Genomic DNA, 16,346 nt, shown 5'->3' with positions numbered 1-16,346 from the left:
TAAGCTTAGGAAGGCTGCAAATAAACAGAATGTGGCGGTTGACGGAATTTTCTTGTTCCTTCTTTTTTTTGGGGGGGGGTAGGAGGGGAGAGTTGGAAGGGATAATGTGCAAAGATTCTGGCTGAGTTTAAAAGAGAAAAAATTATAAAAGAAAAAAGTCTATTCAGCGCAGTAGCGACAGTGCTTCATGACTGAGTCTAGCAGAGGGCACGCCTCACTCTTATTTATGCCCTTCCTGTGGCACTTTCCCCCTTGTTAGACCGCAGAGGTGTTTTAAATTCGTAAGAAACAGCATCTTTGGAAGGAGGTTCAAAAGGAAACTCGGCGCTGTGGGAGTGGGGCGGGGCCCGCGTTTTCGCTCCGTTCGGAATAAGAACCGGGTAAGGGACAGCCCCTCCTGGGGAGCGGTTTCTTTCTCTCCTCACCTCCCAGCTCCTCCAGGTCTGCCTTTAAAAGCCAGACAGACCGTTCTGCGCTACTGCAGAAAACCCCACCAGCGTCCCTAGGAGACCGGACGAAGTGCGCACTAGGAGTTTTCTTCTGGCCGAGAGGGGGAGCCCCGCGATCCCAGCCCCAGCGACTGGAAGTCCCGACCCAGCCCGGGCCGTCGCCAGCGCCAGTTCAGGCTTCGGCAGATTAGGAGGAGGAGGGAGGGGGCCGGAGCCCGAGAGTCCCGGGCCCAGCGCCGTGTAGACGTCCACAAAGTTTCCTTGTCCGCCACGGACGCGCGTTCGCGGGCCAGGGTGCCCCCGAGATCCCGCGTCTGCCCCAGCCAAGCGGCCGCATCCCTCTGCGGAGCCACGGTAGGAAGCCTTCGAGGGCGTCCGGGTCCGGCCAGCTCCGACCAGGTGGCGCGGAACCGGGAACGGACCCCAGGAAGCGGGCGCGGTCTGCGGGGCGGGTGAGGGGGGCGCGGGGCTGCGGCTGCCCGCAGGTTGCACAGATCCGGACCCTGAAATTGCAGGGAGTCGGCGGGCGGGGAAGGAGGCTGGGACCTGTTGCTGCAGGCGGGGGCTGTACCGGAGGGAGGTGGGGGCGCCCAGGCTCCCCCCGTGCAGCGCCCTCCCGCAGCAGCCCCCGCCGGCCCCTCGGGGGAACTTCGCCTTAGTCTGGCACGGGCGCGCAGGGGCCGGGAACGAGCGTGGGGGGTTTGTGTGTGTGTGTGGTGCGGGGGCTGGGGAACGGACGCTGGACCATCCACTGGGGGTGCGTTGAGCCGGCGCTGCCCAGCAAGCGGAGGCATCGCTGGGTCAGCGAGGCGACCGAGAGCCAACTTCGTTCAGCCTGGTCTCTCTTTTGTTGGGTCGCTGGGAAAATGTGGGCAGGGGGCGGGGAGGCGAGAAGCTCGTGACCGGGCGGCAGATAACTATAAAGCTCCAGTCCGGGGCGGTGTCCACGCGGCTGCCCTTTGGCTGGGCGGGTTAGATCGCTGCTTCTGCCGGCATTGCGTTAGTGGGACCCGAATTGCCAAGCTTGCTCGCTCGCTCGGGTCCACCTCCCGGTGGTGGCCTTGCTCTCGACCTCGCTCCGAAGACGGCACAGCTGGTTCTCTATCCTCGGGCTGCTGGGCTGACTTCCCTGTGTGTGGAGGGAACTCTGGGCCGTCTAGTTTTCTTGGAATGTGTTTACAATGTTGAATGGGACTTGAACAGGAAGCTGGACGCTGCAGCTAGAAATAGCGTGCCAAGGTAGAGTGAGGAAGATCTAACTGGTGTTGGGGAAACTCCCAAGTGTGGGCTGAAAAGGTACTCCCACCCCCTTCCCGCCTTAGTTTTTCTCGGCAGACCTTTTCTTCATTTGCAATTAGACATTTACCTACATTATTTCAGTCTGTAAGTTTGACAGCATCATATCAATTAGGAAAATGTAATAAATTTATTTTGTGCTGCACCATCATTTAAGAATGAAAACTTCCTAGACTAGGCCAGTTCTAGCTACCCTATTAATTCTAGGTTTGCAGAGGCCAGGATACCAATGGTTTTATGTAGTCCATATGGGTGATCAGGTCTTAAAAGAGCAGATTGGAAGACAGTGAATGGTGAGAGGTGGGAAACCCTGAAAGGAATTGGAAATTTTTCAGATTTGCAAATGGCCTGCTTGCTCTGCCAGCCTTCCCCTCCTTCCTTCTTATTAACAAATAGCCTTGCTAGAAAACCCACCGATTGGGAGAGTTCAGACGCTGGTGACTGCAAGCTTTTCTGGAAACAACGGTCAGGCTAAGGTACTGTTCCACTGCATAATTAAACGCTCTCCTTGAGCTGTCCAGGAGCATTTTCCAAGTTTTTACGACTGACAAGGAAAGAAGAGAGGAATCTGGCTGGCAGCCGAAATCAGACCGAGCTCAGTAGCCTGGCCTGAAAGAGACTGGGGAAGTTGCAGGGAATAATTGGAAAGGGGTGGTAGTGGTACTGCGGCTTAAATAAGGAGGTTCTTATGAAATGAAAATTGTAAATGACTTAGAGTCTTGGGGGGGGGGCGGGAAACAACTAGCTAAGCCTAGAATGCAGTTGAGTATCACAAGGAGTGTAAGAAGGCCTGGAGGAGGGAAGTGTGACCTTTATCATCCTTTCTCTGGAATAGCAATGGTACCTTCTGCGCTGATGATGCTTTGCACGTGTTCACACTGTTACCATGTCTCCTCAAGATGCACGCTGTGAGCTGCAAGTTCAATCCTTTGACCTGGACCTTTCTTCCTGGTTTTCCTGGCCAGTAAGAACTGAAGACTGAGCAGATGGTTTTCCACCTAAATTGAATAATTCAGTTATTCTCCAACAGCCTGGATTTGGGGTCATGGAATTAGAATGGAAAGCTCATCTAGTATTTCTTTCTTGTGTTTCAGCAGTGACCCCAGGAAACAGATCTCCTCCTTTCACCTGAAGAAGTACAAGTCAGGGCGATCTCAGTATTTCACACACTTGATTCGAGGCTAGCCAGGGACTCGATGTCTTATCTGCAGTTCTGACTCTTTCTATATTCACATCACTTCTGTTTTGTCTGTCCCTTATTTTGTTACTCAGTGAGCTGGGTCTACTATTGTGGGCCTGGGAGCTGAATGTACAAAACAGAAATGTGGTTGGTATTTCTTCTGGATGTGGGAGTTTGAGGTTGTAAATATCACTCTTCTCTCTGAGATTGACTTTATGAATCACCATGTGCAAAGTGTCTTTCTTGACTGTGACTTCAGTTTTTCCACTTGCAAAGTAAAGAAACTTTCCTTTACACAATTCCAAGCTCGTTAAAGAGATGAAATGATGTTAAGGGCGTTCAGACTTAAAGGTCATGAGCTTTTTCACTCAGTTGACTGAGTTTATAGGAATAAAATTGGGATGTTTCTGTTTGCACACATAATATGTTTGTACATTTAAAATTTTTTACATTTCATTCATAGCTATAATCATAAATTTTTCATTTTTAAAATTTTAAATTTTTTGAGATTTCATACCAAAGTGCTGTATTTACATCATTTCTACTCTTTAATGACTACTGTACCTTTTCCCACATTGTCTCGAAATCGTCTTTCAATTATTGTTGCTGCATATATATATAAATCTCTCTCTCTCTCTCATGCACGCACGCACGCACGCACGCACGCACGCACGCACGCACACTCGCACACTCGCACCAGAAACAAGCCTTACTGATTCCATGTAGTGTTATTGGTATGTGGATGTGTTTAGGGTGACCACTTGGGATAGGGTAACCTACCAGGGATCTGGTCCTTTATCTGTTCCTTCATCCCTCCACTGATTGTCTGTAACTCTTCATTTATGTGAAATGTACACATCCGTTGGCATATCAGCTAGTGTTGCTGTCGTGTAGATCTTGTTAGGTGACCACATTGCTGAGATTTCCTGAGTGCAGCTTGTCTGTCATGTTTGAAGTTCAGCATTAGTTGTCTATTCAGCAGTAGTTGTCCTGATGCTCTGGTTCTTACAATCGTTCTGCCTTTTCTAACACAGTTTCCCCCGAGCCTTCGGTGTATGAGTTATGCAGTAGATGTTTCATTTGGGATTGGATCCTTCTTGCCATTTATCCTCAGCATTTTTACCAACTGTGGATCTTTGTAATAGTCTGCTGAAAAAAGAACCTTCTTGGAAGAGGTGTGAGAGCCTCACTTATGGGGGAGCCTGGTGTAAGAGCTGCATATCAGGCCTCGGAGTATAGAATGTTTCAGGCCCCTTGTTCTCAGATTTTCATTTTTGAAGATATTGAGTGAGATTTCGTTATGTTAAAGACAAAAGAATAACCAGCAAACTCACTGTTTTTAGTTATCTTTATATTCAAAGCCAGGTATTTTTTAAGCCTAGCTCGTGTTTTTCTTTGTGAAATGCTAACGAGGATATTTGCAAAATTGTGTTTGTTCAATTGTTTATTAATTTGCATATTTATGCTTGGTGCTTTTGAGGCGGTATCTAACCCTGTAGCCCAGAGTGGCTTGTAACTCAGTGTTTATGTCATCAAGGCTGGCAGAGACTGGAACTAGAGGCAATCCACCAGCTCACTCAGTCTTTTGAGTTCTGGGATTCCAGTGCAAGCCACCGTGAGAGTACGAGTCCTCCTTTCTTGGAAGCAGCACTTGAGAGACTAAAATATCTTTGTAATGTGGAAACTAACTGTTGATAGCCATAACAATTTCTGTAATGGTTCTATGAGAGATTTTGGAGCCACTGATGGATTGACTCTGTTAGTATTTGTTAAATGTTTAGTATGGACATAATTAGTTCTGTGTTAGGATTATAGCCCTGAACTCAGCTTGCTGATTTGTCTGTATTAGTTTATTTGTTGTCTATATGAATAACTGTAACTCATTAACTTGTTACTTGGTGGTACATGATACTTGTGAAATATTTAATTTTTAGTTTCAGCTAATAGGTATCACATCAACAGTGAAGCATATACCTGTTTTTAAGTTCACTGTACTATGTAGTATTCATGAATGTTTAACTTAATTCCTTAAGGTGAATAGGTCAATGTAACAGAGCAAACAGAATAAGAATGATAAATGACTCAAAGAAAAAAAAATCTCATTTCTGTAAAATGCTTAATAATAGTCTTTATTATTAGATTTCACATCATGATGAATAATGAATGTGTCAAAAGTGAGCATATATGGAATAAAGTAGTGTTGATTATAGTTGGAAGTTTTCCTGTGTCTCAACCAGCCCTGCAGCCTCTCAGACCCAAGTAAACACACAGAGGTTTATATCAATTATGAACTGGATGGTCTATGGTCAAGCTTCTTGTTAGGTAGCTCTTATTTTTTAAACTAACCCATTTCTATTAATCTATAAGTTGCCATGTGGCCATGGCTTACCAGAACTTTCACGTCTTGCTTCTCCTGCTGTCGCCCGGCAGCATCTCCTTCCTCTCCTTTCTTCTCCCACTGTCTCTCTTGGATTTTCCCACCTGGCTCCATCCTGCCCTGCCATAGGCCAATGCAGCTTCATTTATGAACCAATCAGAGCAACACATATTCACAGCCTACAGAAAGACATCCGACAACACTTCCCCTTTTCTGTCTAATCAAAAAGGAAGGTTTTAACTTTAACCTAGTAAAATTACATATAACAAAACGGTTATCAAGCAAGAACTACAGTTATAATATCTAGTCTATTTATATTGGGCAAATTCAAAGAAAATACTCTACTTATCCTATATTTGTGAGTCTAAGGTTTCATGTCTAACATCTTTTATCATAACCAAAAGAGGAGAAAGGAGAGGCTGTGAACCACTGGCGGGAGAAGCAAGATATGAAAATACCGGTAAGCCACAGCCAGGTGGCAACTTATAGATTAATAGAGATGGGTTAATTTAAGAAATAAGAGCTAGATAGCAAGAACCCTGCCATAGGCCATGCAATTGGTAATTAATATTAAGCCTCTGAATGATTATTTTATAAGTGGATGAGGGACCACGTGGCCAGGTGTTACTTGAGAAAACTTCCAGCTACGGTTGATATAATAGTCAGAATTATCACTATAGATACTTTTGTTGAACAAGTGCATATTTAAGGATATATTGTTAATTTTAATATAAAATGTCTTGTCTTTCAAAATCTTCTTTTTCTCCCACTGTGGAATGGAAATGATGACTTTTTGATGTAAATTTTACTTAGCAGACTGATTTGTTTGTAATTCGAGCTGCAATATTGCACGTTATCTTCTAAAACCTCACAGGATAAAAAAAAGTAATTTATTTGAATATAATAATGAATTCAAGACAGTTATAGAAGCCAATTGCATGGCTGCTGTGAGCCCTGGTCTCTAAGTGTACTAGAGATTGGTGGATTTAACAGTGTTTGCTTTAATGCATTTATAGATGAGGAAGCTTATGTTTGTTCCTACGGGAGCCTAAATATATTCAAATTGGAAGAAGAAAAATGGCATAAACTTTGAACATAGGAATCACTCTGCTTCCAAATTGCAGAGATACTAAATTGAGTCAGATCTTTATTTTTAAAGAGAATACCCAAACATTATTCTTCCTGAGTAAGCCTTGCTGCTTTCAGGCTGTTATTTGCTATTTGTTATTTGTTTGTGTTTGTTTTATGCTTAGGAAATGTTTTCAGCCACTCTAGTGATGCTAACCATGCATGGTTTTTATTTTTCAAAATAAGAACATAGTTAATTGGCTCACATATTGTGTAGGAGAATGAATGCCAATTTTCTGTTTTCACTGAAGTGCTATACCTGTATCTTGAAATTGGCCTCATGTTCTAATATTCCATGCTTAGACTAATTTACAAAGACTTCTTCCTCTCAAACAATATGATGAAGTGATGAACTCTTGTGGCAACTGGATTGCCACTGTATTCTGTACTATATTGCAAAGATTAATAAAGTTTAAGAATTTGAGTAACCTTATATTTAATCTCTAGGGTTCACCTAAGAAAACACATGGATAAAACCATACTGATGCACTCTTGAAATTATAACTTTTTCTTCTGGTATAAATTATTACTGGAAGTGTACATAATTACAGAGAAAGTCTGGCTTATTATGAAGAACAAATTGTATAACAGAATTATGGTCAAAGTTATTTATTCTTGTACTATAGCAGTAATTCAGTGTAATTAGTAAGAAGTTGTTTTATGCAGAGCACTTTCTCAAAGTACAATTTAATAAAATATTTAAAAGTCAAATTTGAGTAAATAAACTTTATTTGAAATGATGCAGTTGCTACCTCTGATAGAAAAAGTCAATTGATACTTCAGGTTTATTAAGTAGAATTGCTTTCTGGCAAGAAGGACTATTTCAGATTTGTATAAGTTACAGTGTCTCTTTTAATGAATGAATGGGATTCTAAATATAAGTTAAAAATTTTTAATAGCTGAGTAAGAAATATCATATGACCAGTTATCATCTTTAATCATTTTAAAGGAAGAACTGATCTTACATTTATAACATGGGTTTGTCATAGGCTTAATTGCTTACATTAAGCAGTCTTAAGAAATTTATGATCAGTTTGGAAAAACAATTCCTAGATAGTGAAAAACCCTTTAAAAAACTTTTTGATGTGATATAATAGATTCAGTGAATGCATTTATTTGATTCAATGGTTTTCAGTTATATCTTTGTAACTTTGCAATTTTCACCTTTTCTCATTTTGATAAATATATGTTTAAACTGTGAATCTACAGAGAAGTGAACTCTAATGTGGTAGAATTTAGGGAATATTATTGAATATCACGTATCCTTTTGTAGTTCTGTGCATATCAATAAGAGACAGAGATAGAACTTGCTGTAGGACTTAATATCAGTAAGAGACAGAGAGAGAACTTGCTCTAGGACTTGGCACTTTTTTTTTTTTTTCGAGACAGGGTTTCTCTGCATAGCTTTGCGCCTTTCCTGGAGCTCACTTGGTAGCCCAGGCTGGCCTCGAACTCACAGAGATCCGCCTGGCTCTGCCTCCCGAGTGCTGGGATTAAAGGCATGCGCCACCACTGCCCGGCAGGACTTGGCACTTTTCTGAGGGACAATGGAGAGGATGTTGAGTGAGTAGGGACGAAGGGAAGCAGTTTAGGAAAAGACTGTGTGGCGGTAGTTTTTACATCAAGTCTCCCTGTTTCAGATGGGCGCTGGAAAAGGCTTGGAAGCATGATGCCATGAAAATAATTTAGCAGCCCCTAGAGATGTTTCTCTTTGCCTCTGTGTTTATGATGGTGATCATTAATTACATGTAAGATTTAAGGAATTTTAACAGTAACTTTTTTAAAAAAGTGATCATCTATCGTATCTATCATTTTTTATTTCTCTAGATCTAAGTAACATATAATTGGAGTCATTAAAAGTATTTTCTTTCTCAGAGCATTAACTGTGTTTGTAAAGATTATGATCTGGCTAGCAATATTTTTTTTATGGGGACCTTCTCCTGTTTAAAGTACATATGATATAAAATATTTCCCTATCTGTGGTCTTTTTCTTCTTTTTGCTTGACTTGGTAATTTTGTGAGATACATCTACTTTATTATTTTAAATTTTATTGATGTTTAATTTACGTGAAATGGATGGGTCATTTTACTTTTTAAATGTATGAAAGGAGAAGGTATTTAAATGCATTCATTTGAGGTAGTCAATAAACAAACAACAAATCAATAAAATTATTGAGGTAATACAACTTCACGTAGCCCTCAGTTAGTAGATCTGTACTATCTTCAAGTCCAAAGGATGGGGTGTTGGGACTCAGAAAATAATATCCCAGGCTCTAAGTCTGGCAGGCTTGAACTACTGCTTCTCCATGTGTCCATCCTCTTTCTCTTCTGAAGTTCAAAGAATGGCTTCATCTGGAGCTGTTTTCCTAGGGGGAAGGTAATTATAAAATCTCTTTAACTTGGAAATATTGGTTACTGGGGAAAAAAAGAGACTGCATGCAGGACTCCCTGTTCAGTCATCATCTGATCTGAGGGCAATGCAGAGACACTGCATAATGTACTTTGTGAACCTCGTATGACCACGTTTGCTTCTGTGTACCCCTTCTTCCATCCTCCCAGGACTTGTCAGCATCAGCCTCCCACCCTGCTCAAGCCTGTGCTTCTTCATATACCTTCAAATAACTTTAGCAACTAAAGTTATTTAAGCTTCAATCATCCGACTTTTGGATACTGATATTTTAATTATGTTTCTTACATTTTCATTCCCCCCAGCACACATATATACATCAACAAATGGTGTGCCATTTTTCCTATTAAATATGTGAATTGCCAGTTCATTTTAACTTTGATATAATTTCTAATTACTTAAAGCCAAAAATTGAGTAGTTAATAAGTGGAATCATAATTTTTTAAAGAACCATGCTAGAAATAGTAACTGATTTCTTAAATCAGATACTTGTCTCCTAGGAGTTTTAGGCAGAAACCATAGCTGCCTCAACAGGCACCTGCCTCAATATGACAACAAGAGAGACAAGGATTGATGAAAGGCAGAGAGGAGAGAGGTCCAATCAATGTGGCCACACTGACAAACATAGATAAAGAGCCTGTGTTAGTCAGAGTTCTCTGGAGTCACAGAAAATATGGAATGAATGAATGAATGAATGAATGAATGAATGAATCTATCATCTGTCTGTCTGTCTATCCATCCATCCATCCATCCATCCATCCACCCACCCACCCACCCACCCACCCATCCACCTTCCTATCTACCTGCTTATCTACCTATCTACCCACCTTCTTATCTGCCTGCCTATCTATCTATCTATCTATCTATCTATCTATCTATCTATCTATCTATCTATCTATCTATGTATCTATCTATGGAATTTATTGGAATGACTTATAGCTGCCATCCAACTAATCCAGCAATGGCTAGCTGTGAATGGGAAGTCTAAGAATCCAGTAGTTGCTCAGTCCCAAGAGAGTGGGTATCTCAGCTGGTCTTCTGTATATGCTGCAATCCCAAACACATAGGCTCCCATGCCAGTGAAGGAATGGATGTGCTGACAAGATGAGAACAAGCAGGCAAGGAAGAAGGACACCTTCTTTCTTCCTTTGTCCATATATAGGCAGTTTCCAGCAGAAGATGTGGCCCTAATTAAAGGTCTGTCTTCCTGCTTCAAGATCTGGATTAAAGATGTGCCCTCCATTTTGGGATTATAGTTCATTCCAGATATAGTCTAGTTGACAACCAAGAATAGTCATCACAGAGGTCCAGTAATCCCTAACTCTGTCTTTAGGATACTGACGTAAGTTTTAAGTTTAAGTAAGTTAAGAGGAAGACTTGTGTCACAGGGTAATCGGTATGCATAATTAAGCAGCCTGAACACTGGTCTTGATTGCTCTTTCAATTCTGCAAGGTGGTTCTGCAAGGTAGTCTAAACAGGTCCTTATGGCTGTCACCTATGAACAGGATCAGTCTGGTTCGTTGAGATGGTTACTTCTGCTTCAGGGTGCAGCCTGAGCTGGGTGGTGGTCGGCTTTGTGAAGTTTTGCTGTTCCTGGAATCCATGGTGATTGCACGTTTAGGCTGTTGTCTACCTCTATGCCTTCAGTTTTGAAGGGAATGAGATAGTTTAGGTTTCTAGATAAGACGCTCCTTGAATTCTTAACATGCCTGGTACAGAAGTCAGCATGTAACTCAAACTAATGGAGACACACACCACATGAAAGCAGAGATGTCAGGCTTTCATCCTTTTCCAGGGCCCAAACAAGGAGTTGGTGCTATTTCATACTAATATTTTCTAAGTGATTATTACACATGTGTTCTGTAAACATTTTACATAATAGTACAATTCATCTATAAAAATATTGCCAATTGTAAAATAGTACTATTGTTAGTTATTTAGCTGCGTTGTGTTCTTACCCTGCAAGGAAGTGTCGCGAAACACGACAGAATCCGCTTATAAGAGTTTATTAGAGATACAGGGATAGAGAGTGCAGGCCTGTGGGAGAGACACGTGCGTGGAGAAGAGGAAGAGGAGAAGAGGGCCGGGAATATGGCGCTCCGCTTTAAAAACCGGCTGGGGGCGTGGCCAGGTCACGTCACTACTCCACGCATGTGCGTAGATCACATGGTCACGTTGGACGCTTACGTAGCCATGTAACGTCACGGATTCTGGTCACGCGAGATGCCTTGGCCGGAACTTGCTAGGCGGAGGTGTCCGGCCTGACCGGAATTGGCTAGGCGGAAGTGTCCGCCTGGTAAATGCGACCGTTGGGGGGGGGGCGTGTTGTGAACCCTTCAACTATAGCCTTAACATAGCAAATATATCAGTCTTTTTATTAATGATATTTAACCTGAGCTGAAAAATGTAGGGGCATAAGCAAAGGGAGGAATAATCTAGTAGGCTCAGAGTAATTCAGTAAAGAATAAATTAATTTGAAATAAAAATTTATAACCTAATCAGTTCACAAAATTAACCACTATTTATTGGTTGTATGGTATCTTTAGTAGACTGATAACATTGAATACACAGAAAAGATTAAACCAATCTCAGCTGCTGGTTTGAGTAATTCAAAATTGTTTCATTTTAATGCTCATTTGTAAGTATTTATGTAACACACAAATCTTATAGGAATGAAATTAAAACTACAAATTGGAGATCCATCAACGGAGGTATTAAAGTACAGATGTATATCGAAGTTTTATATAAAAAGAAATGACATGAGTTTCTTTACTAGACTCCAGTCAGTTACTACTGAGCTTTGGCTTCTGGGATTCTCTGTTATACTGTCCAGATTTAGTAAGAATCTTGCTAGCTCAGTTTAGCAGTCTCAGTGTTTGATCACATCCGATTATATAACTGGGTTTCTTACTGCCACACCTGCAAGACGATGTCTGATCACTCTGCCTGCATTTAGCAAGGATCCTGCGGGATCAGCTCACCCACAGTCTCCATAACTGGTGACTGGGATGCTTCTTTGGCCTTTGTTTTCCATTGCTCCTCTTCCTGCTAATTCCCAGTTTTCTGTTGTGCCCAGTGTTTCTTCCACACTGCAAAGGAGTGGTTTATACCTGTTGTGGTCCTGAACACAGGTTGTCTTGCTTTCCTCTTAAAAATTTTTTTTTTTACAGGAAATCTTGAAATTTTTAAATTTACTTTTAGAAATTTCATGTATGTGTGTCATGTTTACATTATTCCCTTTCTCCAACCCATCCTGTGTTCCTCACATTCACGTATTTATGTATGTGGGTGTACACACAAGTTCATTTGTATAGATCAGAGTATGACTTTGTGCTATTGATTTTCTCCTTCCTTTATGTGAGATCTAGGCATGGAACTCAGTTCATCAGGCTAACAGGGCAAGAAGGTTACTCACAGAGCCATCTCACTGGCCCGTGTTATGAATAATCTTTTTCTTTAACACCAGGTTTTCAGCCCCCTAGCTCACTCCAACGTAAGTAATCCACTTATTTTCTTGACTTAGGAATTTCTGTTCTTGTGTGTGTGTGTGTGTGTGTGTGTGTGTGTGTGTGTGTGTGTCTGTCTGTCTGTCTGTCTGTCTGTCTGTGTCTGTGTCTGTGTGTGAGCATTTGCCTCTGTGTCCCAGTGCCAGCAAAGGTCAGAAGATTCCATCAGATGGTGTGCAGCTGGAGTTACAGGCACTTGTGGGCCTCCTGATGATTGCGATGTCTGAGAACAGAACAGGCCATTTGGAAATGCAGTGTACATTGGTAGATGCTGACCTATCTTTCCAGCCTCTTAACTTAGGTTTTTGATGACTTATTTAGGAATATGTATTTTTTTTTTGTAGCATGCTTTCTCAAGGTATGAAAACATAACTTTGGTTCTCTTGCTCTAAAAGTGATAGGATTCACCCAGAGCTGAGAATTGGCAAGTATAAGAGTAAAATATATTTTAGTATATCAATGTCCTTCCAAGCCGAAGTAGTTACCCAAATAGTTTAAGCAGGAAATGAAGGCAAGCAAAATTAAAAATTAACAGGCTCAAATAAGAGGTAAGAGTCACAATGGGCAGGCTTGTTGGGAATAAGGGTGTGTGAGAAAAAGAAAGCAAGAAGGTTGTGTAGGTGGTACAGAGTAGGGAAAACAGTGGGTGAGACTGGCTGGCAGTGATACAGATGCTGAGAAGCTGCTGTTAACAGGCACAATAACTGAAACAATAGCAAGGCTATTATTATATTAGAGTCGGTACCAGCATGGATACTAGAAGCATGTAGGCCCCAGAGAGACCTAGCTAATAACCTGAATACCCAAGGAAAAATCAGAGAGACATCAGAGGGGCAGTTACTGATGCAAACATTCAAAGTACTGGGACCTCCTGTGATGCTGGGATTGAGATGTTCATTTCAGTGTTTTGCATAAGAATGCAATAAACATGCTTAAGATGCTTCACCCATGAGATCATGACCTGCACTCCAAGCAACTAAGGAAGTCACACACTGGGAAGCTTGCTGTAGGGAGCCCAGAATAAAGCATGCTACCATTCTCAGGATTATTGTTCTGTTAGAAGCTGTTGTCCAATGACTGGGGGCCTCCATTTATGATTACAGAACAGACATGCACTCTGGTGACCTTGTTTTCTGGTTTAAAAGGGAGCCACATTCTTGCAGTTTTTGAAATGAATAACTGCCAGTTGGTATGAAGTCTGTAAAGGGAATCTCATTACCTATTTTGGAAAATTCAGTAGAAAATGTAGTATGGTATGGGCTCGATGGCTCACATCTGTAATTCCAGCACCCAGGAGTCAATGATAGGAAGGTTGCTGAGGCCAGACTGGGCTGCTCAGTGAGCAAAAAAAGAGTTCTACTTTTTTGTTTTTAAAACATACTCTCCCTCTCTCTCCCCCTTCTCTCCCTTCTCTCTCTCTCTCTCTCTCTCTCTCTCTCTCTCTCTCTCTCTCTCTCTCTCTCTCTGTCTGTCTCTCTCTCTCTCTAATCTCTCTGTCTTTGTCTCTCTGTTTCTGTGTATGTGTGTGTGAGTTCACAGTATATCTAAAATGAAGAAGAGACTAAGTATCTGTGAATTATATTTCCAATGCTTTTTTGTGCTGAACTAATCAGACAAAATATAAACTGTCCCCCCTCATTAATTTGTCCTTTTAGCATCTTTATGGCACCTACCCTCTTTGTATACTTATGAATCAGCACCAAAAGATGTTCTTTGAACAGGAGAGTAACAGTAGGAACAGGACTTATAGAGTGCCTTCCGTATCCTTAGCATTATTGTTCTTGTTATCAGTAATTTGCAATTGTGAACTTGTTCTAAGTATCCACAGGTAGCCCTCAATGGAGGCAGAGCAGAGCGCAAGTAATGCTAGCAGCCACTGGAATTATGCATCACTGTGAATTACCTGAGTGTCTAGACCTGATTCCTTCTTGTTTGTCCTCCTGATGACAAAACAGCCAATCATTTCTTTTTTTTGGACATAGCTAATTGAAATACCTGTGTATTAAGACATTTGTTTATTTTAACCCACCTAATTAAAAAAAAAAACATAACTCACTGATCGAGTTGTGTGCATATAACCTTGAGGTTTGCTCGATTTGATTTGTCAGGAGATTAATAGTTTGGATTGTCCTGAGTCCTAAATTTGGATGTTAAATGTCCCCAAAGACCTGAGTGTTGGAGGTTTAGACCCAGCACTTGATTTGATCATGCTGCTGTGAGTGAGACTGGAAACTTTAAGGTGGGGTGCAGTGGGAAGTCTTTTAGATTTTTAATGACATTGTGGGACACTGTTCCTTCTCCTCCTCTTCCTCCCTTCTTCCCCTTTTCCTTCTATCTTTTCTATCCAGCTTTCTCTTTCTGTCTCTGTTAGTTTCTACTTGTTCCTATACTAATGTTCTGACTCTGCATAGACTTGACGGAAACCAAGCCAATGTTATCATGTATGGAGACCCCTTAAACTATGTACCAAAACAACTCTTTTCTCTTTATAAGTTGATTGTTTCACTCATATTATTTTAGTGATTCAAAGCTGACTTACATGATGTCTGAATTTCATTTCTGTTGCTTTGATAAAATACCCTGACGAAAAGCAAAAGAGCAGGAAAATATTTTAGCTCACAAACCTATGAGAACTGGGAAGTCAAGGCAACTTGCTTGATTGTACTCAGCTCTGTTTCTCAGTTTTTATTACAGTTCAAGACTTACCCTAGGGAATGATGTTACCCACAGTGGGCTCAGTCTTCCCATCAATTAACTTAGTTAAGATGCTCCCTTCAAACATTCCTACCGGCCAACTTAATGTAGATATCCCTCAACAGATGATTCTGGTTGTGTTTAGGTGACAATTAAAGCTAGCCATTACATAATGGTAATTTAATTAAAAGTAAAAACAAGATATTGGATTAATAATACTAATAATTTCTAAAGATCTGGCATGTCCTTTTCACTTACATATTTCATACCCTTTTTCTTCACCAAGATGGTAGACAGGATAATCTTAAAAAACTTTTTATTCCTTACGATAGTATATTTTTGTTTTGAGTAGCTTACTTTAAAAATAAAACTAGCTTCTCGATAAAATTGTAATTTGAAACTTGCCCTAATTTTTGCAAATTTATTTCACAAATTTATTTCTTCTTTGGTAACTAGGCAGTTGATCTCTTGTGATATTTGAAACCTGAAAGTTTTGAGAGGGTTCTTTTGATTTGACCGAGTGTGGCTGCTAAGTACAACTTCTGGGTCAACTCAGAAATAGGGTGGAAGATATCAGAAGCTGTGTGATGCTTGTTGGAAGAGGGGAATATAAATTTCAGCCACCAAATCAGAAGACTGAAGCAGAGATAAAAAGTAGCATAGAGAAAAAGGACGGAATTTTCTGGGGATAGTGAATGATAATAATGGGTTGTGATATGATACCACTTATAGTTAGAAAGACATGAGGTTTTCCTCAGCCATTGTATGTAGGCAAGAGAAAGTTGAAACAGAGTAATGGGAATTAGAAATTATCTTATTCTAGAGCTACTTAGAAGAAAATAATTTTGCATGCTTTGTTTTTTAAATTTTAATTAAATTTTTGATTAATTTAGTATATCCATACTGTGGTCACATCATTTCTACCTCTCCCTGTCCCCACCACACCAATCCTCAATTTCTTTCAAACTTATGACCTTTTCTTTAATTATTATTGTCTTACACCCACCTACCCTGCTGAATCCATTTAGTGTTGCTCATATATATACATCTGTTTAAGGCTGACCACTTGGGATTGGATCTTATCTCTGAAGAAGACTGATTTATCCTCTCTCAGCATCTGCTAATTGCCTGTCACTCTTCATCTAGGGGTGGGTATAGTGATATTGTGTTCCCCAATATATTGTGCACCTTAATAAACTTAGCTGGGGTCAGAGAACTGAATAGCCACTACATAGATATAGAGGTCAGAAAATGGTGGCACACACACCTTTAATCCTATCATTATGGAGGCAGAGATCCATCCGGATC

At 41.0% G+C, this 16,346-nt stretch overlaps 1 protein-coding gene across 8 annotated transcripts in view; it reads left to right on the top strand.

Annotated features, from left to right (window-relative positions):
- Positions 1-350: 350 nt before the first annotated feature.
- Gulp1 (GULP PTB domain containing engulfment adaptor 1) overlaps positions 351-16,346 on the top strand; it is a 260,214-nt gene continuing 244,218 nt past the window's right edge. For 2 of the 8 annotated variants that reach the window (XM_028887126.2, XM_028887106.2), the window contains exon 1: positions 370-803. The gene's annotated coding sequence lies outside the window, so the exon portion shown is untranslated. Of the gene's footprint in view, positions 804-16,346 lie in introns of all 8 variants that reach the window. The other 6 variants (XM_028887104.2, XM_037210442.1, XM_028887069.2 and 3 more) reach the window with 6 other exon arrangements.

This window comes from Peromyscus leucopus, chromosome 13 (assembly GCF_004664715.2).
Source record: "Peromyscus leucopus breed LL Stock chromosome 13, UCI_PerLeu_2.1, whole genome shotgun sequence".
Lineage (NCBI taxonomy): Eukaryota > Metazoa > Chordata > Mammalia > Rodentia > Cricetidae > Peromyscus > Peromyscus leucopus.
The sequence above is the reverse complement of the archived record's forward strand: the minus strand, read 5'-3'. Positions and strand labels throughout refer to the sequence as shown.